Source organism: Ranitomeya imitator, chromosome 5 (assembly GCF_032444005.1).
Source record: "Ranitomeya imitator isolate aRanImi1 chromosome 5, aRanImi1.pri, whole genome shotgun sequence".
Taxonomy (NCBI): domain Eukaryota; kingdom Metazoa; phylum Chordata; class Amphibia; order Anura; family Dendrobatidae; genus Ranitomeya; species Ranitomeya imitator.
In genome coordinates this window covers 555,453,764-555,477,350 of record NC_091286.1, presented here as the reverse complement: position 1 = coordinate 555,477,350, position 23,587 = coordinate 555,453,764, and positions in this window count along the sequence as shown.

The following is a 23,587-nucleotide window of genomic DNA, read 5'->3' as shown; positions in this document are numbered from 1 at the left end:
CAGGGGGCGGTAGGAGAGCAGAAAAAAGCACAGAAGCTGCAGGTGATAAAGGGGGGCAGGGGGTGATCAGTGGGGGCAAGGGGTGATCAGGGGGGTGGGGGGGCGCGGGGGGGTTGGGGTTGATCAGGGGGTGATCACTAAAGAGGGTGATCACTAGGGGAGGAGGGGCTGACAGGCGTGGGGGGTAGGAGAGGAGAAAACGGAGCAGGCAGCAGCAGGTGATAAAGGGGGGCAGGGGGGTGATCAGGTGGACAGGGGGGGCAGGGGGTGATTAGGTGGGGCAGGGGGTGATCAGGGGGGGCAGGGGGTGATTAGCGGTGATCACTGAAGAGAGTGATCACCAGGGGAGGATGGGCTGACAGGCGCAGGGGGCAGTAGGAGAGCAGAAAAAAGCACAGAAGCTGCAGGTGATAAAGGGGGGCAGGGGGTGATCAGTGGGGGGCAGGGGGTGGGGGGGGTTGGGGGTGATCAGGGGGTGATCACTAAAGAAGGTGATCACTAGGGGAGGAGGGGCTGACAGGCGTGGGGGGTAGGAGAGGAGAAAGCAGAGCAGGCAGCAGCAGGTGATAAAGGGGTGCAGGGGGTGATCAGGTGTTCAGGGGGGGCAGGGGGTGATTAGGTGGGGCAGGGGGTGATCAGGGGGGGGCGGGGGGTGATTAGTGGTGATCACTGCAGAGAGTGATCACCAGGGGAGGAGAGGCAGACCGGCACAGGGGGCGGTAGGAGAGCAGAAAATCACTGCAGCTGCAGGTGACAAAGGGGGGCAGGGGGGTGATCACCGCAGCAGGGGGGCGATCAAGTGTGCAGGGGGGAGGGAGCCGAGGTTGGGGGGAGTGGAGGACAGGAGAGGGGAGTTACCTGTCCGCAGCAGCAGCTGCGGTACTGGCAGTGGCAGTGGGGGAGGCGGTGGCAGCGGCGGCGCCGACACAGTGAAGAGGTGTGCGGCGGCTGCGGCGGCGATCGCGGTGTCTGGGGGCACAGGTGGGCAGTCAGGCACTTCGCTCTTCAGCTTCCACGGATGGGATGAAGCTGAGGAGCGAGGCAGACATTGTTTTTCTCCGCCCCTCCACATCTAATTGGAGGGCTAGCGTCACATGGACGCTAGCTCCAATCAGATCAGAGGGGGGTGAAAAAAAGGTCAGCAGCGGTGATCGTAGACCGGGGGGGCAAAGCCACCCCCCCTGGGGTCAAGTATAGGTCCCCCTGCACCTGCGGGTCGGGTGAACTTTCATTAACCCCGGTCACCCGGCCCACAGGAACGCAATCCTTCTGTGACACAGCATATGCGTCACAGGTCGGATTGGCACCGACTTTCATGACGCATACGCTGTGTCACAGGTCGGGAAGGGGTTAAGAAGACTATGCAAGTGTTTCCTCACCAAAGTTGTCAAGCAATATCTTTATGAACCTTGGTGTGCATGCATAAGTAAAGTCATATTATAACAAGACCTACAACAAATTCTTGCCACAAAGGTGGAGAATAACAATGATGTAAAATGTCTTTTGATGCTATGACATGTCTAGCAGATGAGAAACTTCACTAATTGACAAAGGAGGCATTTTCTGACTATTTTATGACAGTTTCACTCTGTAACGCTATAGCATGTAAACATGAAATTGGATTGCATTACTGCTCTAGAAAGTAGGAAAAAGCAAAGATACTTAGCACATAATTTGGCCAATTCATGCATGCCCAGCAGCCGCGGCAAGGTAATCATCTTTGCTGGGAACCTATCTTAATGTGATTCCTCTACTGGGCCGACAGCCAAAATTTACACTGGAAGGTAGGATCCTGCTGTGATTAAAACCGCCACGGGCTGATGGGTGAGTGCTGGGTTACAGGGCCTATGTATGCAAATATAAAAAGACTACATCACTTCCTAACAGAAAACTGGTGTGCACAGGTGGGCATCTATGAATTGATGAATTTGCCAAATTATGTGCCAAGTATCTTCATTTTTTCCTATTTTCTAGAGCAGTAATGCAATTCAAATTTCATATGTTTCATAATTACATGCTATAGCGTGCAACTTTATTTGTTATGTATGAAGATGGCTACTGTTAGTATGCACCTTGTAGAGGTTTCACTCATTGAGCTGTGGTTGAGGTAAGCACAGGAAGCAATTGTCATAGAAAATGTCCAGTCAGGTTTAATTAACTTTATATACCTGTTTAAGCATAAGCAAAACAAAAGAGAGCCTTCTCCAGCACAAAATGAAAGCAAACAGAAAATACATAGTTCATATAGTACTGTGGGTCCTTCCGCTCCGGTCAGTCTTTCAGCAAACACATTGGAGGCCTCAACACCTCCAGCCACTGAATGAGACACTCGGTCTCCATTTTATCTGTCTGCCAAGCCATGCCCCTGGAGTGGAGATATGTGAGCATTCATTTCCACCAAGCTCTTTTGACTGCTTTTAAACCCAGCTCTTTTATGCCCTAATAACTTGCAAGCTTTCATGAGCATATATCGCCAAAGCCACCAACCTTGATGATACATATGTCCCTTAAACAACCTGTCCATCGGCCATCCTACAACCTGTACTGTACATAACAGCTATCTGTTTGGAAGTGACGGTCAGTATTTTGACATTTATGTATATGCTCTCTGACTGAGCACTCCACCCATCAGCCTGTGGCAGATTTAATCACAGCAGGATCATACCTACCCTTATAAATGCAGGCTATCAATCCAGGAGAATAATCACATTATAATAGGTTCTCAGCAAAGAAAATCACCTTGTCGTTGCCTAATAGGCATGCATGAATTAGCCAAATTATGTGTTAATTATCTTCATTTTTTTACTATTTTCTAGAGCAGTAATGCAATTCAAATTTAATATATTTCATATTTACATGCTATAGCGCTACAGAGTGTACTTTGTTCGTTATGTATGGAGATGATTATTCTTAGTATTCAGCTGTAGACATCTGTTCCCTGTTTGGAAGTGACAGTATGTCTTTTGATATTTGTATTTTATGGCAGTGTCAAATATAAAATTATGGACTTATACTATTTTTATTTATCTATGAAAATTGAATGGTGATGTGCTTGATTCTTATGTACTTATCAGAACGTACACATATTCTTGGCCATATGACTGTCCATAATTAGGCTAGGCTTATTTTGTCTGCAGCTTTGCTCAATAAAGGATTTTTAGGTCCATAAATGTACCAATGTAAGCCCTACAATATTGTCATCTGTCATACAATTTGGACAACATAAAAGCGTCACCCCAGTGCACAGCAATGATGATAACCACTGATCCACTGCTTGCATGATTAACCCCTTTACCCCCAAGGGTGGTTTGCACGTTAATGACCAGGCCAATTTTTACAATTCTGACCACTGTCCCTTTATGAGGTTATAACTCCGAAACGCTTCAACGGATCCTGGTGATTCTGACATTGTTTTCTCGTGACATATTGTACTTCATGATAGTGGTAAAATTTCTTTGATAGTACCTGCGTTTATTTGTGAAAAAAACGGAAATTTGGCGAAAATTTTGAAAATTTTGCAATTTTCAAACTTTGAATTTTTATGCAATTAAATCACAGAGATATGTCACACAAAATACTTAATAAGTAACATTTCCCACATGTCTCCTTTACATCAGCATAATTTTGGAACCAATTTTTTTTTTTGTTAGGGAGTTATAAGGGTTAAAAGTTGACCAGCAATTTCTCATTTTTACAACACCATTTTTTTTTAGGGACCACGTCTCATTTGAAGTCATTTTGAGGGGTCTATATGATAGAAAATGCCCAAGTGTGACACCATTCTAAAAACTGCACCCCTCAAGGTGCTCAAAACCACATTCAAGAAGTTTATTAACCCTTCAGGTGTTTAATAGGAATTTTTGGAATGTTTAAATAAAAATGAACATTTAACTTTTTTACACAAAAAATTTACTTCAGCTCCAATTTGTTTTATTTTACCAAGGGTAACAGGAGAAATTGGACCCAAAAAGTTGTTGTCCAATTTGTCCTGAGTACGCTGATACCCCATATGTGGCAGTAAACCACTGTTTGGGCGCATGGGAGAGCTCGGAAGGGAAGGAGCGCTATTTGACTTTTCAATGCAAAATTGACAGGAATTGAGATGGGACGCCATGTTGCGTTTGGAGAGCCACTGATGTGCCTAAACATTGAAACCCCCCACAAGTGACACCATTTTGGAAAGTAGACCCCCTAAGGAACTTATCTGGATGTGTGGTGAGCACTTTAACCCACCAAGTGCTTCACAGAAGTTTATAATGCAGAACCGTAAAAATAAAAAATCATATTTTTTCACAAAAATTATATTTTTGCCCCCAATTTTTTATTTTTCCAAGGGTAAGAGAAGAAATTGGACCTCAAAAGTTGTTGTCCAATTTGTCCTGAGTACGCCGATACCCCATATGTGGCAGTAAACCACTGTTTGGGCGCATGGGAGAGCTCGGAAGGGAAGGAGCGCAGTTTGACTTTTCAATGCAAAATTGACAGAAATTGAGATGGGACGCCATGTTGCGTTTGGAGAGCCACTGATGTGCCTAAACATTGAAACCCCCCACAAGTGACACCATTTTGGAAAGTAGACCCCCTAAGGAACTTATCTAGAGGTGTGGTGAGCACTTTGACCCACCAAGTGCTTCACAGAAGTTTATAATGCAGAACCGTAAAAATAAAACAAAATTTTTTTCCCACAAAAATTATTTTTTAGCCCCCAGTTTTGTATTTTCCCTAGGGTAACAGGAGAAATTGGACCCCAAAAGTTGTTGTCCAATTTGTCCTGAGTACGCTGATACCCCATATGTGGGGGGGAACCACCGTTTGGGCGCATGGGAGGGTTCGGAAGGGAAGGAGCGCCATTTGGAATGCAGACTTAGATGGAATGGTCTGCAGGCGTCACATTGCGTTTGCAGAGCCCCTAATGTACCTAAACAGTAGAAACCCCCCACAAGTGACACCATTTTGGAAAGTAGACCCCCTAAGGAACTCATCTTGATGTGTTGTGAGAGCTTTGAACCCCCAAGTATTTCACTACAGTTTATAACGCAGAGCCATGCAAATAAAAAATATTTTTTTTTCCACAAAAATTATATTTTAGCCCCCAGTTTTGTATTTTTCCAAGGTTAGCAGGAGAAATTGGACCCTAAATGTTGTTGTCCAATTTGTCCTGAGTACGCTGATACCCGATATGTGGGGGGGAACCACCGTTTGGGCGCATGGGAGGGCTCGGAAGGGAAGGAGCATCATTTGGAATGCAGACTTAGATGGATTGGTCTGCAGGCGTCACATTGCGTTTGCAGAGCCCCTAATGTACCTAAACAGTAGAAACCCCCCACAAGTGACCCCATATTGGAAACTAGACCCCTCAATGAACTTATCTAGATGTGTTGTGAGAACTTTGAACCCCCAAGTGTTTCACTACAGTTTATAACGCAGAGCCGTGAAAATAAAAAATCTTTTTGTTTTCCCACAAAAATTATTTTTTAGCCCCCAGTTTTGTATTTTCCCAAGGGTAACAGGAGAAATTGGTCCACAAAAGTTGTTGTCCAATTTGTCCTGAGTACGCTGATACCCCATATGTTGGGGTAAACCCCTGTTTGGGCACACAGGAGAGCTCGGAAGGGAAGGAGCACTGTTTTACTTTTTCAACGCAGAATTGGCTGGAATTGAGATCGGACGCCATGTCGTGTTTGGAGAGCCCCTGATGTGCCGAAACAGTGGAAACCCCCCAATTATAACTGAAACCCTAATCTAAACACACCCCTAACCCTAATTCCAACGGTAACCCTAACCACACCTCTAACCCTGACACACCACTAACCCTAATCCCAACCCTATTCCCAACTGTAAATGTAATCTAAACCCTAACCCTAACTTTAGCCCCAACCCTAACTGTAGCCCCAACCCTAACCCTAACCCTAGCCCTAACCCTAGCCCTAACCCTAGCCCTAACCCTAACCCTAGCCCTAACCCTAGCCCTAACCCTAGCCCTAACCCTAGCCCTAACCCTAGCCCTAACCCTAACCCTAACCCTAGCCCTAACCCTAGCCCTAACCCTAGCCCTAACCCTAACCCTAGCCCTAGCCCTAACCCTAGCCCTAACCCTAGCCCTAGCCCTAACCCTAGCCCTAACCCTAGCCCTAACCCTAGCCCTAATGGGAAAATGGAAACAAATACATTTTTTTTTATTTTTCCCTAACTAAGGGGGTGATGAAGGGGGGTTTGATTTACTTTTATAGCGAGTTTTTTAGCGGATTTTTATGATTGGCAGCCGTCACACACTGAAAGACCCTTTTTATTGCAAAAAATATTTTTTGCAATACCACATTTTGAGAGCTATAATTTTTCCATATTTTGGTCCACAGAGTCATGTGAGGTCTTGTTTTTTGCGGGACGAGTTGACATTTTTATTGAAAACATTTTTGGGCACGTGACATTTTTTTATCGCTTTTTATTCCGATTTTTGTGAGGAAGAATGACCAAAAGCCAGCTATTCATGAATTTCTATTGGGGGAGGCGTTTATACCATTCCGCGTTTGGTAAAATTGATAAATCAGTTTTATTCTTCGGGTCAGTACGATTACAGCGATATCTCATTTATATCATTTTTTTATGGTTTGGTGCTTTTATACGATAAAAACTATTTTACAGAAAAAATAATTATTTTTGCATCGCTTTATTCTCAGGACTATAACTTTTTTATTTTTTTGCTGATGATGCTGTATTGCGGCTCTTTTTTTGCGGGACAATATGACGCTTTCAGCGGTACCATGGTTATTTATATCTGTCCTTTTGATCGCGTGTTATTCCACTTTTTGTTCGGCGGTATGATAATAAAGCGTTGTTTTTTGCCTCGTTTTTTTTTTTTTTTCTTATGGTGTTTACTGAAGGGGTTAACTAGTGGGACAGTTTTATAGGTCGGGTCGTTACGGACGCGGCAATACTAAATATGTGTACTTTTATTGGTTTTTTTTTTTTATTTAGATGAAGAAATGTATTTATGGGAATAATATTTTTTTTTTTTTTCATTATTTTGGAATATTTTTTTTTATTTTTTTTACACATTTGGAAAAATTTTTTTTTACTTTTTTACTTTGTCCCAGGGGGGGACATCACAGATCAGTGATCTGACAGTTTGCACAGCACTCTGTCAGATCACTGATCTGACATGCAGCGCTGCAGCCTTCACAGTGCCTGCTCTAAGCAGGCTCTGTGAAGCCACCTCCCTCCCTGCAGGACCCGGATCCGCGGCCATCTTGGATCCGGGTCTCGAGCAGGGAGGGAGGTGAGGAGACCCTCGCAGCAACGCGATCACATCGCGTTGCTGCGGGGGGCTCAGGGAAGCCCGCAGGGAGCCCCCTCCCTGCGCGGTGCTTCCCTGCACCGCCGCCACATCGCGATCATCTTTGATCGCGGTGTGCCAGGGGTTAATGTGCCGGGGGCGGTCCGTGACCGCTCCTGGCACATAGTGCCGGATGTCAGCTGCGATAAGCAGCTGACACCCGGCCGCGATCGGCCGCGCTTCCCCCGTGAGCGCGGCCGATCGGCTATGACGTACTATCCCGTCCAGGGTCAGATAAGCCCAGGGCACCTCGACGGGATAGTACGTCTAAGGTCACAGAGGGGTTAAAGAAGCGCTCCCGTTATTTTTTTTTTATTCCCTAAACCTGGGTAAATTTTAGTATAGTGTAGTGTCAGTGTGTTATTACTCAATGGTCATCTTCTCCTGGATTCAGTGCCGCTCCGGTACTCTTCTGGTTCATGTGATGGTGATTCCTACTATCTGGATCACGCTACACTCTATGTATGAGACAGACATCTCTTTTATAATGTAAGGCTAAGTTCACACTAGGTGTTTTTGCTGAGTTTCTTCGATGCCTTTTTTATGCTTTCAGCTGCTTTTTACAGTACCAGCAAAGAGTATGAGATTTCAGAAATCTCATGTACACAGATTGTTTCTTTTTTTGTCATCAGGATTTTGTGCTTTGCATGATTTTTCATATATTGAGCATGTCACTTCTTTCAGCATTTTTTTTCAGTGTTTTTCACCCATTGAAAGCAATGGATGATGAAAAAAAGCAATGACAGTAGTATATGAAATCAATTTATTTTTGTGATTTTTCAAAGTTTACCATCTTGTCTTGGTCACCTGATAAGGTAGTAGGGACTAGTACAGTTTAATTAAATTAGTGATGCCTACAAAGTAAACTGTGACCGACCAGGGTGTCAGGTTGAACAATGCCAATACTCAATGGCAGATCAAAGTGTGAAAGTTAAACTGTGTCCTTCAAACTCAGTACACTGACAGTATCTTAAGAAAATTATTCCAGACCAGTTCACCTCCCTCAGCTGTTACATTTGGATGTGTATTTTTTCATGAACAAATGTCATGTATTGGTGACCTGTCTTCATGCTTCTGTGGTTGAATCTCAGGGATTTCTCTTGAGAAATGTAGCAAAAAAAGCATCAAAAATGCAGCAAAACATGCATTTTTGATGCTGCTTCTTTTCTACCAAGAGGGGAGGTATTGCTGCAGAAAAAAATGCAGCAAAAGCACCTAGTGTGAACTTAGGCTCTCTGCACAAAAGCTGTTCCACTCAGCATGTCCACATGGACTTTTCCTCTCTGAACCCCGTTTTTGGGCTATCTGCACAAAAGCTGTTCCACTCAGCATGTCCACATGGACTTTTCCTCTCTGAACCCTGTTTTTGGGCTATCTGCACAAAAGCTGTTCCACTCAGCATGTCCGCATGGACTTTTCCTCTCTGAACCCTGTTTTTGGGCTATCTGCACAAAAGCTGTTCCACTCAGCATGTCCTCATGGACTTTTCCTCTCTGAACCCTGTTTTGGGCTATCTGCACAAAAGCTGTTCCACTCAGCATGTCCACATGGACTTTTCCTCTCTGAACCCTGTTTTGGGCTATCTGCACAAAAGCTATTCCACAAAGCATGTCCACATGGACTTTTCCTCTCTGAACACTGTTTTTGGGCTATCTGCACAAAAGCTGTTCCACTCAGCATGTCCACATGGACTTTTCCTCTCTGAACCCTGTTTTTGGGCTATCTGCACAAAAGCTGTTCCACTCAGCATGTCCGCATGGACTTTTCCTCTCTGAACCCTGTTTGGGCTATCTGCACAAAAGCTGTTCCACTCAGCATGTCCTCATGGACTTTTCCTCTCTGAACCCTGTTTTGGGCTATCTGCACAAAAGCTGTTCCACTCAGCATGTCTTCATGGACTTTTCCTCTCTGAACCCTGTTTTGGGCTATCTGCACAAAAGCTGTTCCACTCAGCATGTCCACATGGACTTTTCCTCTCTGAACCCTGTTTTGGGCTATCTGCACAAAAGCTATTCCACAAAGCATGTCCACATGGACTTTTCCTCTCTGAACCCTGTTTTTGGGCTATCTGCACAAAAGCTGTTCCACTCAGCATGTCCACATGGACTTTTCCTCTCTGAACCCTGTTCACACAGGTAATATACAGATGATCAGGTTTTTAAATACATCAGATAGGGATTGCATACATCAGTTAGGACTGCTCTGATATGGGTATACCTTGACGTTTGGTAGAGCAGCTTAGTATACATTTTTTGCAAAAAACGTATCAACCAAATACCCTGTTTTTTACATCTTTTTACTAGCACTTGCGGATTACTGTGATTTTTTGAAACTGAGTGTTTTTGGTTCTACTATGCTCTTTTGTGTCTTCTAGTGTGAACTTAGCCTGTCTATGGAGCCTTGTTTAGATGCTCCATAGACCTACAGTTTAAAAGGTACTTCCAAGTCACATAAAGCGCAGTGTCATTCGAATCGCCATCATGTGACTCAGTAAAAGACCAGAGCAGAGCTGCATAATGGTAATGACAGCAATTGGTGAGTATATTAGCATACTGACATTACACTACACTAACATTTACAAAGGTTTAGAGAGTAAAAAAAAGAAATGGGAGTGTTTATTTAAGTGGCAAGCATCTCTCATATTAGCTAGAAAGGTACTATGCTGGCAGTGCTTGAAATCATTGAGTGTGAGCCCTCATTGCTTATACACAGGCATTAGAGATCTGTCCAATAATGGACACATAGGTAATTGATACGTTAGAAAACACAGCTCTGGTAACGTTATTTTTAATTCTGAAAAGCAAAACACCTTTGTTCATGTGCAATCAATATGCTTTACAAGTATGCAATGAAGTTTCTCAATTAATGATCACAGCAGAGGTCATGAATAAATTGATATAACTTACAACTTTTGTATACAATAATTAAACAAGTTGACCAAGACTAACATATTTCTAACCTATTTGTTGGATAGGTCCTCAATGTCAGATCCATGAACATTGCAATTAATCAGCTGTTATCTGCCACCTGATGTAAAGAATGTATGGATTCAGAACAGCACAACTTCATCCATTGCTTAGTATCTGTTTCTGAGGAAGGCATAGGTACAGAACTTGGATGCAACCACTAAACAATGTAAAAACATAACTTTTCCAACTTCATAAATAGTTTACAATCAGCTGCCACCAGACAGCTAACAGGTGGGGGCGGCGGGTGTCATACCCCGAATTATGTGACATTGATGACCTATACTGTGAACAGATCATCAATATATTAGCATTGCACACGATTTAAAGGGAACCTGCCACCAGAAAAAAACACTGCTAACCTAAAGACATGGGGTTATTCTTCACGTTAATAGCGTTATTAAGCGCCTGCACATAGTCAAAAGCTGCAGGAAGAGAATTAACTTTATTCCCCCTTCAGTGTTCTGATTTCAGTCACGGGGGAAGCACCGATGCAGGTTAAGTCACTGATCTGAATATAGAAAGCCAGGAAAGAAAGGAGAGGTTTGTGGATGATTTCCGCACTTGCAGATCAATGATCAGAGGTATATCCCAGATTGTCAAATGGATAGTGGTTTATTCTATGCGTTTCAAAGTACAAAATACTTTTTTATCAGGAAAGACCACTTGTGTTGATTAGCATGTGCAGAAATCATCCACAAACCTCTCCTTTCTTTCCTGGATATACTTTGGTCATTTACTGACCCGTGGATCTGCTGCAGCTGATGTGCTTTATTACATGCTTTATAGATACTCATAAAAGGTGAGTGTAAGTTTGATTTTATCACCTGCCATACTCCTCGGACAAGACCCTATGTGGCGCTGATCTCTTCTACAGCTCAGTATAGAAAATGGCGGCTGTAACAGTGCCCCCAGCCCTGACTGACAGTGGCTCAGCATTAGGGCTGTCTGTCTGTCAGTCAGGGCCGGGGGCGTGGTTACAGTTACTGAACTCATGTCAGAACCGCCCCTGTAACTGAATCTCAATCATTATAAAAACAAAAAAGGAGGACAAATCCTAAATATTAATTATTAGATGAAATGGGATCTACCTAAGTCAAGTAAAAAATATACTGCAAACGAGGAAAAAAGAAGGGAAACCTGCCATCAAATAGGGACCACCGTATATACACGGTGGTCCCTGTTTGTTGGCAGGTTTCACTTTTTCCTTGTTTGAAACCCAATCATTGCTAGGACGATAAAGTTTATTTTCTCCCTCAGTTCGGCTTTGTGCAGGTGCTGGGCAGGTAAGTAACACTATTAACCTGCAGGTTAACCCCATATCTGCAGGTTAATAGCGATTTGCCTGGTGACAGGTTCTCTTTAATTCTTTATTTGCTGAAACCATAATACCTGTATGAAAGAACAGACTTACTGTAATTTTGTCTCTGTGTATCTATCCTTTCTCATTCTCTTGTTTCATGGTAATAAAATGGTTAACACTGCAGGGCAGCTAAGTTTCACAATTCTGTTCATGCCCCTAAATTCTCCTATTGGCTATATCTTTAGGTGAAAAGTTTGTTTTCACCTTTATGGCCTGGTCAAATTTTACAATTCTGACCAGTGTCACTTTTTCTGGAAATAACTCTGGAACGCTTCAATGGATCCCACTGATTCTAACAATGTTTTTTGTGAGATATTGTACTTCATGATAATGGTCAAATTAGTTTGATTTGACTTTATTTTATAGTTTATTTTGTGAAAAAAAAAAAATCGAAATTTGGCAGAAATTTCAAAACTTTTAAATTTTTTATTTTTATGCTCTTAAACCAGAGAGTTATGTCACACAAAATAGTTAATAAAAACATTTCCCACATGTCTACATCAACACAATATTTTTATTTTTTTTTGTTAGGAAGTTAGAAGGGTTAAAAGTTGAATAGCGATTTCTAATTTTTCCAACAAAATTTACAAGATCATTTTTTTAGGGACTAAATTACATTTAAAGTGACTCTGTGGTGCCTGTGGTGTCCATATGACTGAAAAAAAAGACAAAAATGACACCATTCAAAAACAGCCCTCAAGGTGCTCAAAACCAAATTAGAAGCTTATTAGCGCTTCACTTGCTTCATAGGAATTTTTGAAGTGTGATATGAAAAAATGGACATTTAACTTTTTTCACAAAAAAAATACTTTAGTAATTTAATTTCACAAGAGTAACAGGAGAAAATGGACCACAAACTTTGTTGTGTAATTTCCACTAAGCACACTGATAACCTATATGTGGGAGGAAACTACTGTTTGCATGCACGCAGAGTTTGGAAGGAAAGGACTTTTTGAATGCAAAATTGGTTGGAATTGAGAGCAGACACCATATCAGGTTTGGAGAGCTGCTGATGTGCCTAAACAATGGAAACCCCTAACCAGTATCCCAATTTTGGAAATGCCTGAAGGATCTTATCTAGATGTGTGCTGAGCACCTAGAACTCCTTTATGCTTTACAGAAATTTATAATCTTGAGAAGTTAAAACAAACAAATCAAATTTTTCCCACAATAATGTTATTTTAGCCCAAATTTTTATTTTCTTTTACGTAAAAGGAAAAAGTGGACTCCTAAAATTGTTGTGCAATTTCTGCTGAGTAGGATGATACCCCATATGTGAAGGCAAACTACTGTTTGGGCGCATGTCAGGACTCAGAAGAGAGGGAATGCCAGTTGACTTTTTGAACGCAAAAGTTGCCTGACTCATTAGCGCATGCCATGTCCCATTTGGAGAGCCTGTGATTTGCATTAGCAGTGAAAACCCATCAGAACTGACCCCTTTTTGAAAACTAGACCCCACAAGAAATGTATCTAAATGTGTGGTGAGCATGTTGAACCCTGAGGTTCTTCAGACAAGTTTATAACATTGACCTGGAAAAATAAAAAAAAACACTTTTTTCCCCACAAAAATAGTTGCTTTAGCATCAATTTTTTTATTTTCATAAGGATAACAGGAGAAAATGGAACCTGAAATGTTTTTCTTGATTTCTCTCAAATATTAAGGTACCCCAATATATGGAAGAAAAACACTGTTTGGGTCAATGACAGGGCTCAGTATGGAATGAGTGATGTTTTGGAAAACAGACTTTGATGGAATGGCCTTGGAGTGTCATATAGTTTTTTGAGAGCCCCTGATGTGCCTAAACAGTGAAAAATCCCCACAAGTGACCACATTTTGGAAACTAGACCCTAAAGGAATGTATTTAGAGGTGAGGTGAGCACCTTGAACCCCCGGGAATTTTATGTTGATGTGAGAGAAAAAAAAATCCCCAAAATTTGCTAGAATGGTTCGAGGATGCCATGTCACATTGTCAGAGCCCCTGAGGTGCCATAGCAACAGAAACCCCCATACATGATCTCATTTTACAAACTACACCCCCCCCAATGAATTTGTATAGGGTGCAGTGATCATATTAACATAACATTTGCCTCACAGAATTTTATACTCTTGGGCAGTGAAAAAATAATAATTACATTTTTAGCAGTACAATGTTGTTTTAGCTCCAAGTTTTTAATTTTTCTAAAGACTGCTAAGTAAATCGGGACCTCAGTTTGTTGTAAAAATACCCTATATGTAATTGGGACATTATACTTTGCACTTTTAAAGCACAGTGCAAACCTCAGAAGGGAAGGAGAGTCATATTATAGTGCAGATTTTATTGTTGTGGTTTGCAGGTGCCATGACTAACTGGGATGTTCCATAATAGCAAAATTTCTCATGTGACCCCATTTTACAAACTACACCTCTCAATGCATTAATCTAGTGATGCAGTGATCATATTGACACTACAAGTGTGTCACATAATTTTAAAGCATTGGGCAGTGAAGAAAAAAATAATACTTATTTTACCACCAAAATTTTATTTTAGCCACAGATTTTACATTTTCACACATGAAAGTGGGCAAAAATGGCACCAACATTATTCCCGCAATTTCTACTGAATGTGGCAATACCCCATATGCGGATATACTGCTTAGCTATATGACAAGACTTCTCTGGGTGAGAACGCTATTTGAGTCCTGGACTCAACATTTTCCTAGAATAGTTTGCGGACGCCATATAAAAAGCCCTAATTGCTAGAAGCACAGAATCCCCCCTCAAGTGACCCCATTTTGGAAGTTATAGCCCTTTGAGAATTTATCCACAGATGTAGTGATGATTTTGACTCCATGGGTGTTTTCCAGAAACAAGCAGCAGTGGATGTTGCTGAGTGAAAATTGCTAATTGCCAAATTACCATTTTAGTGACCAGTAAGCTGTAGTGACTAGAGTTGAGCGACCTTGACCTTTTTAGAGTCGAGCCGGGTTTTGCGAAACCCGACTATGTCCAAAGTCGGGTCGAGTGAAATCGGCCGATTATGACGTAAAGTCGGGATCGACCGAAACACGAAACCCAATGCAAGTCAATGGGGCAGCATAGTCGGCAGTGAGTGGGGGCCAGGAAAACACCTAGAGTGCCCATTTTAATGTCAAAACCATCCATTCTTCTTAATGAAGCTTGTCAAGCGTAATTTACCTTATAATAATTGGAAGGCATTTGAAATTGGGGGTCATTTGGCTAAAGTTGTGGGGGGTAGGGCTGGTTCAAGTAATTAGTGGGCCCAGGAAATCTGGACCACGTCACGGCAGTGGAGCAGGGAGAGGTAAGTATTTCAACTTTGCAAGTGCTGTGAACCTGAGCAAGCAGGGGGGGCCCACTCGTTGGCATTGGCACTGGCACAGGGCCCCTCAAAGTACAGCGGTGTGTTTGCACGGCGGGGGCGCCTCCCACCGGCAGCAACACTTTTGCGTACTATGAGAGGCCCTGTGCCAGTGACGTCGCCAACTAGTATTCCTCCCCCCACCTGATGAAGGAACCTGCACTTTCATCTGCACCTTCCTCTTTGTCCCCGTGTAAGGTGGTATGGTATGCGGGAAGAGCAACCTGACTTTCAGCAGGGTCACAATGTTGTTGTGTAGCGTGCACGGGGAATGTTGCGTTATGGGTCAATGTACCAGCAGACTCATCTATCACTGGCTGGGCAATGGGCACGATGAAGTGGAAACACAGATATAGGCCCAAAGAAGAAAGTGGGCTAAATGCAGTTCAAAATTGGTAACACAGGAATAACCAGGGGGCATTGCAGTGGAGGACAACTGGAATGAGAGGCTGACACAGAGAGTAGGGCCAAATCAGTAAGTAGTCGAAATGCAGTTCAAAATTGGCAACCGTAGTAAACAGGCGGCACAGCTTTGTTCAGTGGAGGAGAACAGCAAGGAGTGGCAGACACCGATAGTAGGCCCCAACCCAACTAGTAGGCCAAATGCAGTTTAACATTAACAACTACTTAACGAGAGGCTGAAAATGGAATTTCAGGACAGGAAACCAGGAGAACAGCAAGGAGCGGCAGACACCGATAGTAGGCCCCAAACCAACTAGTACGCCAAATGCAGTTGTTCCATTTAACCACAATTTAATGAGAGCCTGAAGATAGAAGCTCAGGAAAGGCAACCTGGTGAAAACCTTGGAGTGTAACACAACCTGTCTCTACACCCCATACCAAATTTGTAGGCCTAATGCAGCGTAGTTTCCACCAACTACTAAACGAGAGCCGGAAGATCGAAGCTCATGAAAGGCAACCCGGGGAACACCTTGGAGTGTAACACAACCTCTCTCTACACCACGAAAGGGCTGATTCTTAGGAAGGAAGGCTGTTGTAAATAAGCATTGCGCGTCCGAGGGTGATTATATTCTTATTCGGTATCTAGTCACCCTCGGACGCGCCATGCTTCTTGATTTGTAATTAATGTTTATTTGCAATGTGCTTTTGACTTACTCAATTATTTTTTTAATTATTGATTTTATTAAATTAATAGTTTAACATCTTATTGGAAATAATTTAAAGGAGACGCGACAGGACAACACTCGGTGGATGCCATATCTGTGTTAACAACTCCAAAAAACTTTCAGTTAACTTCTTGCAGGAGAAAGAAATTGTAGCTGTTGGACCTTTGTAGTACAGTTCCAGATATTTGTTGTGTGTTTGTTTTGATTGTTAAAATGTCTGCATTTGAGATCTCAACACGATCTTATTTTTTATAATCAAATTAATTTTTTAAATATTTTATTAGGTTGGTTCAAGGGGTACACGGGCCGCAGTAGACAGGTCAGTGGAGGCCTAGTGGAAGGAGGGACCGCAGATGCGCCACTGTTTCACCCATACACAATTAGTAGGCCTAATGCAGCGTAGTTTCCAACAGCTACTAAACGAGAGCCGGAAGATCGAAGCTCAGGAAAGGCAACCTGGGGAACACCTTGGAGTGTAACACAACCTCTCTCTACACCACGGAAGGGCTGATTCTTAGGAAGGAAGGCTGTTGTAAATAAGCATTGCGCGTCCGAGGGTGATTATATTCTTATTCGGTATCTACTCACCCTCGGACGCGCCATGCTTCTTGATTTGTAATTAATGTTTATTTGCAATGTGCTTTTGACTTACTCAATTATTTTTTTAATTATTGATTTTATTAAATTAATAGTTTAACATCTTATTGGAAATAATTTAAAGGAGACGCGACAGGACAACACTCGGTGGATGCCATATCTGTGTTAACAACTCCAAAAAACTTTCAGTTAACTTCTTGCAGGAGAAAGAAATTGTAGCTGTTGGACCTTTGTAGTACAGTTCCAGATATTTGTTGTGTGTTTGTTTTGATTGTTAAAATGTCTGCATTTGAGATCTCAACACGATCTTATTTTTTATAATCAAATTAATTTTTTAAATATTTTATTAGGTTGGTTCAAGGGGTACACGGGCCGCAGTAGACAGGTCACTGGAGGCCTAGTGGAAGGAGGGACCGCAGATGCGCCACTGTTTCACCCATACACAATTAGTAGGCCTAATGCAGCGTAGTTTCCAACAGCTACTAAACGAGAGCCGGAAGATCGAAGCTCAGGAAAGGCAACCTGGGGAACACCTTGGAGTGTAACACAACCTCTCTCTACACCACGGAAGGGCTGATTCTTAGGAAGGAAGGCTGTTGTAAATAAGCATTGCGCGTCCGAGGGTGATTATATTCTTATTCGGTATCTACTCACCCTCGGACGCGCCATGCTTCTTGATTTGTAATTAATGTTTATTTGCAATGTGCTTTTGACTTACTCAATTATTTTTTTAATTATTGATTTTATTAAATTAATAGTTTAACATCTTATTGGAAATAATTTAAAGGAGACGCGACAGGACAACACTCGGTGGATGCCATATCTGTGTTAACAACTCCAAAAAACTTTCAGTTAACTTCTTGCAGGAGAAAGAAATTGTAGCTGTTGGACCTTTGTAGTACAGTTCCAGATATTTGTTGTGTGTTTGTTTTGATTGTTAAAATGTCTGCATTTGAGATCTCAACACGATCTTATTTTTTATAATCAAATTAATTTTTTAAATATTTTATTAGGTTGGTTCAAGGGGTACACGGGCCGCAGTAGACAGGTCACTGGAGGCCTAGTGGAAGGAGGGCCCGCAGATGCGCCACTGTTTCACCCATACACAATTAGTAGGCCTAATGCAGCATAGTTTCCAACAGCTACTAAACGAGAGCCGGAAGATCGAAGCTCAGGAAAGGCAACCTGGGGAACACCTTGGAGTGTAACACAACCTCTCTCTACACCACGGAAGGGCTGATTCTTAGGAAGGAAGGCTGTTGTAAATAAGCATTGCGCGTCCGAGGGTGATTATATTCTTATTCGGTATCTACTCACCCTCGGACGCGCCATGCTTCTTGATTTGTAATTAATGTTTATTTGCAATGTGCTTTTGACTTACTCAATTATTTTTTTAATTATTGATTTTATTAAATTAATAGTTTAACATCTTATTGGAAGTAATTTAAAGGAGACGCGACAGGACAACACTCGGTGGATGCCATATCTGTGTTAACAACTCCAAAAAACTTTCAGTTAACTTCTTGCAGGAGAAAGAAATTGTAGCTGTTGGACCTTTGTAGTACAGTTCCAGATATTGTTGTGTGTTTGTTTTGATTGTTAAAATGTCTGCATTTGAGATCTCAACACGATCTTATTTTTTATAATCAAATTAATTTTTTTTATATTTAATGATGTTGGTTCAAGGGGTACACGGGCAGCAATAGACAGGTCAGTGGAGGCCTAGTGGAAGGAGTGACGGCAGACAGGCATCAAAGGCCTAACATTGGGCTGGCTGTAGGCAAGTTAAAATTGGTTCCAGGGGAACACGGCCATCAGTGGCCTGGTCAGTGTAGTTGTAGTTGAAAGAACGGGACGCAGACAGGCTTCGAAGGCCTAACATAATAACATAGGGCTGGCTGTAGGCAAGTTAAAATTGGTTCCAGGGGAACACGGCCATCAGTGGCCTGGTCAGTGTAGTTGTAGTTGAAAGAACGGGACGCAGACAGGCTTCGAAGGCCTAACATAACAAACTTGGGCTGGCTGTAGGCACTTTTAAATTTGTTCCAGGGGTACATGGGCAGCAGTGTATGGTCAGTGGAAGTCTAGTGGAAGGAGTGACCGCAGACAGGCTTCCAAGGCCTAACATAACAAACTTGGGCTGGCTGTAACATAGTAACATAGTTAGTAAGGCCGAAAAAAGACATTTGTCCATCCAGTTCAGCCTATATTCCATCATAATAAATCCCCAGATCTACGTCCTTCTACAGAACCTAATAATTGTATGATATAGTAACATAGTTAGTAAGGCCGAAAAGTAGGCCTATTGTAGGCACTTTAAGCACCTACTGTAGGCACTTTTAAATTGGTTCCAGGGGTACACGGGCAGCAGTGGTCTGGTCAGTGGAAGTCTAGTGGAAGGAGTGACCGCAGACAGGCTTCGAAGGCCTAACATAACAAACTTGGGCTGGCTGTAGGCACTTTTAAATTGGTTCCAGGGGTACACGGGCAGCAGTGGTCTGGTCAGTGGAAGTCTAGTGGAAGGAGTGACCGCAGACAGGCTTCCAAGGCCTAACATAACAAACTTGGGCTGGCTGTAGGCACTTTTAAATTGGTTCCAGGGGTACACGGGCAGCAGTGGTCTGGTCTGTGGAAGTCTAGTGGAAGGAGTGACCGCAGACAGGCTTCGAAGGCCTAACATAACAAACTTGGGCTGGCTGTAGGCACTTTTAAATTGGTTCCAGGGGTACACGGGCAGCAGTGGTCTGGTCAGTGGAAGTCTAGTGGAAGGAGTGACCACAGACAGGCTTCGAAGGCCTAACATAACAAACTTGGGCTGGCTGTAGGCACTTTTAAATTGGTTGCAGGGGTACACGGGCAGCAGTGGTCTGGTCAGTGGAAGTCTAGTGGAAGGAGTGACCGCAGACAGGCTTCGAAGGCCTAACATAACAAAATTGGGCTGGCTGTAGGCACTTTAAATTGGTTCCAGGGGTACATGGGCAGCAGTGTATGGTCAGTGGAAGTCTAGTGGAAGGAGTGACCGCAGACAGGCTTCCAAGGCCTAACATAACAAAATTGGGCTGACTGTAGGCACTTTTAAATTGGTTCCAGGGTAACACGGCCAGCAGTGGCCTGGTCAGTGTAGTAGTTGTAGAAAGAAGGGACCGCAGACAGGCTTCGAAGGCCTAACATAACAAAAATGTCAAAACAATGGTATTGTCAGTGCCAGGCATTGAAGGATGTCAGCGCCTAGACTACACATTGGTGAAGCTGTGAAAGATAATTTTGCTAGTGGTAGAGCACTGTTTGAGCTGGGGGGGGGAACTGTCTTGTGGCCGGCGGTACAGGCACAGGGCCCCTCATATTACAACGGTGTGTCTGACGTTGGGTGCGCACCACCACCGCCAGAGACACTTTATTGTACTATGAGGGACCCAGTGGCAGTGCCGTCGACCAAAAGCGGCCACACCCACCTCTTCAGACAAACAGCACTCTCAAGGGTCCAAGCGCAAAGTGGCGATAGCACGGCCCCGTGTGGGGAGTTTGGCCATTTCGTGAGGTGGAAACATGTCGTATGCTGGACAATCAGGTGAAGAAAATTACGAGATTGGAAAAGTCATTCAGAATAGTCCACAGGCAAGACCTTTTCATAGGAAAGCTAGGTGTCAGCCGGGCAGGGTGGGGCAAAAGATTTTGAAATCCAGTTGTGGTTCATTTTAATGAAGGTTAGATCATCTACATTTTGGGTAGCCAGACGAGTCCTTTTTTCTGTTAGTATTGAACCTGCAGCACTGAATACTCTTTCTGATAGGACACTAGCTGCCGGGCAAGCAAGCGCCTGCAATGCATATTCTGCCAATTCTGGCCAGGTGTCTAATTTGGATGCCCAGTAATCAAATGGGAATGACGGTTGAGGGAGAACGTCGATAAGGGATGAAAAATAGTTTGTAACCATACTGGACAAATGTTGTCTCCTGTCACTTTGAATTGATGCTGCAGTACCTGTCCTGTCTGCGGTCATAGAAAAATCACTCCACAACCTGGTCAGAAAACCCCTCTGTCCAACGCCACTTCTGATTTCTGCCCCTCTAACACCTCTGGTCTGCTGGCCCCTGGAGCTCGTGTGAGAACGATCACGGGCGCTGTGTGCAGGGAATGCCAGAAGCAAACGGTCAACAAGAGTTGATTGTTTTGTTGCTAATATTAGTTCCAAGTTCTCATGTGGCATAATATTTTGCAATTTGCCTTTATAGCGAGGATCAAGGAGGCAGGCCAACCAGTAATCGTCATCGTTCATCATTTTTGTAATGCGTGTGTCCCTTTTGAGGATACGCAAGGCATAATCCGCCATGTGGGCCAAAGTTCCCGTTGTCAAATCTGCGGTTGTGCTTGGTTGAGGGGCAGTTGCAGGCAAATCTACGTCACTTGTGTCCCTCAAAAAACCAGAACCCGGCCTTGCCACGCCACCAATTTCCCGTGCCCCCGGGAAAGCTTCCTCATTAAAAATATACTCATCCCCATCATCCTCCTCATCCTCCACCTCCTCTTCGCCCGGTACCTCGTCATGTACACTGCCCTGACCAGACAATCGCTGACTGTCATCAAGGCTTTCCTCTTCCTCTGGTGCAGACGCCTGATCCTTTATGTGCGTCAAACTTTGCATCAGCAGACGCATTAGGGGGATGCTCATGCTTATTATGGCGTTGTCTGCACTAACCAGCCGTGTGCATTCCTCAAAACACTGAAGGACTTGACACATGTCTTGAATCTTCGACCACTGCACACCTGACAACTCCATGTCTGCCATCCTACTGCCTGCCCGTGTATGTGTATCCTCCCACAAAAACATAACAGCCCGCCTCTGTTCGCACAGTCTCTGAAGCATGTGCAGTGTTGAGTTCCACCTTGTTGCAACGTCTATGATTAGGCGATGCTGGGGAAGGTTCAAAGAACGCTGATAGGTCTGCATACGGCTGGAGTGTACAGGCGAACGGCGGATATGTGCGCAAAGTCCACGCACTTTGAGGAGCAGGTCGGATAACCCCGGATAACTTTTCAGGAAGCACTGCACCACCAGGTTTAAGGTGTGAGCCAGGCAAGGAATGTGTTTCAGTTGGGAAAGGGAGATGGCAGCCATGAAATTCCTTCCGTTATCACTCACTACCTTGCCTGCCTCAAGATCTACAGTGCCCAGCCACGACTGCGTTTCTTGCTGCAAGAACTCGGACAGAACTTCCGCGGTGTGTCTATTGTCGCCCAAACACTTCATAGCCAATACAGCCTGCTGACGTTTGCCAGTAGCTGCCCCATAATGGGAGACCTGGTGTGCAACAGTGGCAGGTGCGGATGGAGTGTTTGTGCGACTGCGGTCTGTGGACGAGCTCTTGCTTCTGCAGGAGGACGAGGAGGAGGAGGAGGAGGAGGGGGTGCGAACGGCTACAGACAACTGTTTACTAGACCGTGGGCTAGGCAGAACTGTCCCAAACTTGCTGTCCCCTGTGGACCCTGAATCCACCACATTTACCCAGTGTGCCGTGATGGACACGTAACGTCCCTGGCCATGCCTACTGGTCCATGCATCTGTTGTCAGGTGCACCTTTGTGCTCACAGATTGCCTGAGTGCATGGACGATGCGCTCTTTAACATGCTGGTGGAGGGCTGGGATGGCTTTTCTGGAAAAAAAGTGTCGACTGGGTAGCTCGTAGCGTGGTACAGCGTAGTCCATCAGGTCTTTGAAAGCTTCGCTTTCAACTAACCGGTAGGGCATCATCTCTAACGAGATTAGTCTAGCTATGTGGGCGTTCAAACCCTGTGTACGCGGATGCGAGGCTAAGTATTTCCTTTTTCTAACCATAGTCTCATGTAGGGTGAGCTGGACTGGAGAGCTGGAGATCGTGGAACTAGCGGGGGTGCCGGTGGACATGGCAGACTGAGAGACGGTGGGAGATGGTATTGTTGCCGCCGGTGCCCTAGATGCAGTGTTTCCTACTACGAAACTGGTGATTCCCTGACCCTGACTGCTTTGGCCTGGCAAAGATACCTGCACAGATACAGCAGGTGGTGCGCTAAATGGTGGTCCTACACTGCCGGAAGGGATGTTGCGTTGATGACTAGCTTCATTGGCCGAGGGTGCAACAACCTTAAGGGACGTTTGGTAGTTAGTCCAAGCTTTCAAATGCATGGTGGTTAAATGTCTATGCATGCAACTAGTATTGAGACTTTTCAGATTCTGACCTCTGCTTAAGGAAGTAGAACATTTTTGACAGATGACTTTGCGCTGATCAATTGGATGTTGTTTAAAAAAATGCCAGACTGCACTCTTTCTAGCATCGGATACCTTTTCAGGCATTGCAGACTGAGCTTTAACCGGATGGCCACGCTGTCCTCCACCAGGTTTTGGCTTTGCCACGCGTTTTGGGCAAGATACGGGCCCGGCAGATGGAACCTGTGGCGATGTTGATGCCTGCTGCGGCCCCTCCTCCTCCTCTGCTTCAGAACTGCTGCCGCCTGCACCCTGTTCCCCCAATGGCTGCCAATCGGGGTCAAGAACTGGGTCATCTAATAACTCTTCTTGTACCTCCTGCGCAACTTCGTCTGTGTCACCGTGTCGTTTGGTGGTATAGCGTTCGTGATGGGGCAACATAGTCTCATCAGGGTCTGATTCTTGATCAGCACCCTGCGAGGGCAATGTTGTGGTCTGAGTCAAAGGACCAGCATAGTAGTCTGGCTGTGGCTGTGCGTCAGTGCACTCCATGTCAGATTCAACTTGTAATGGGCATGGACTGTTAACTGCTTCACTTTCTAAGCCAGGGACGGTATGTGTAAAGAGCTCCATGGAGTAACCCGTTGTGTCGCCTGCTGCA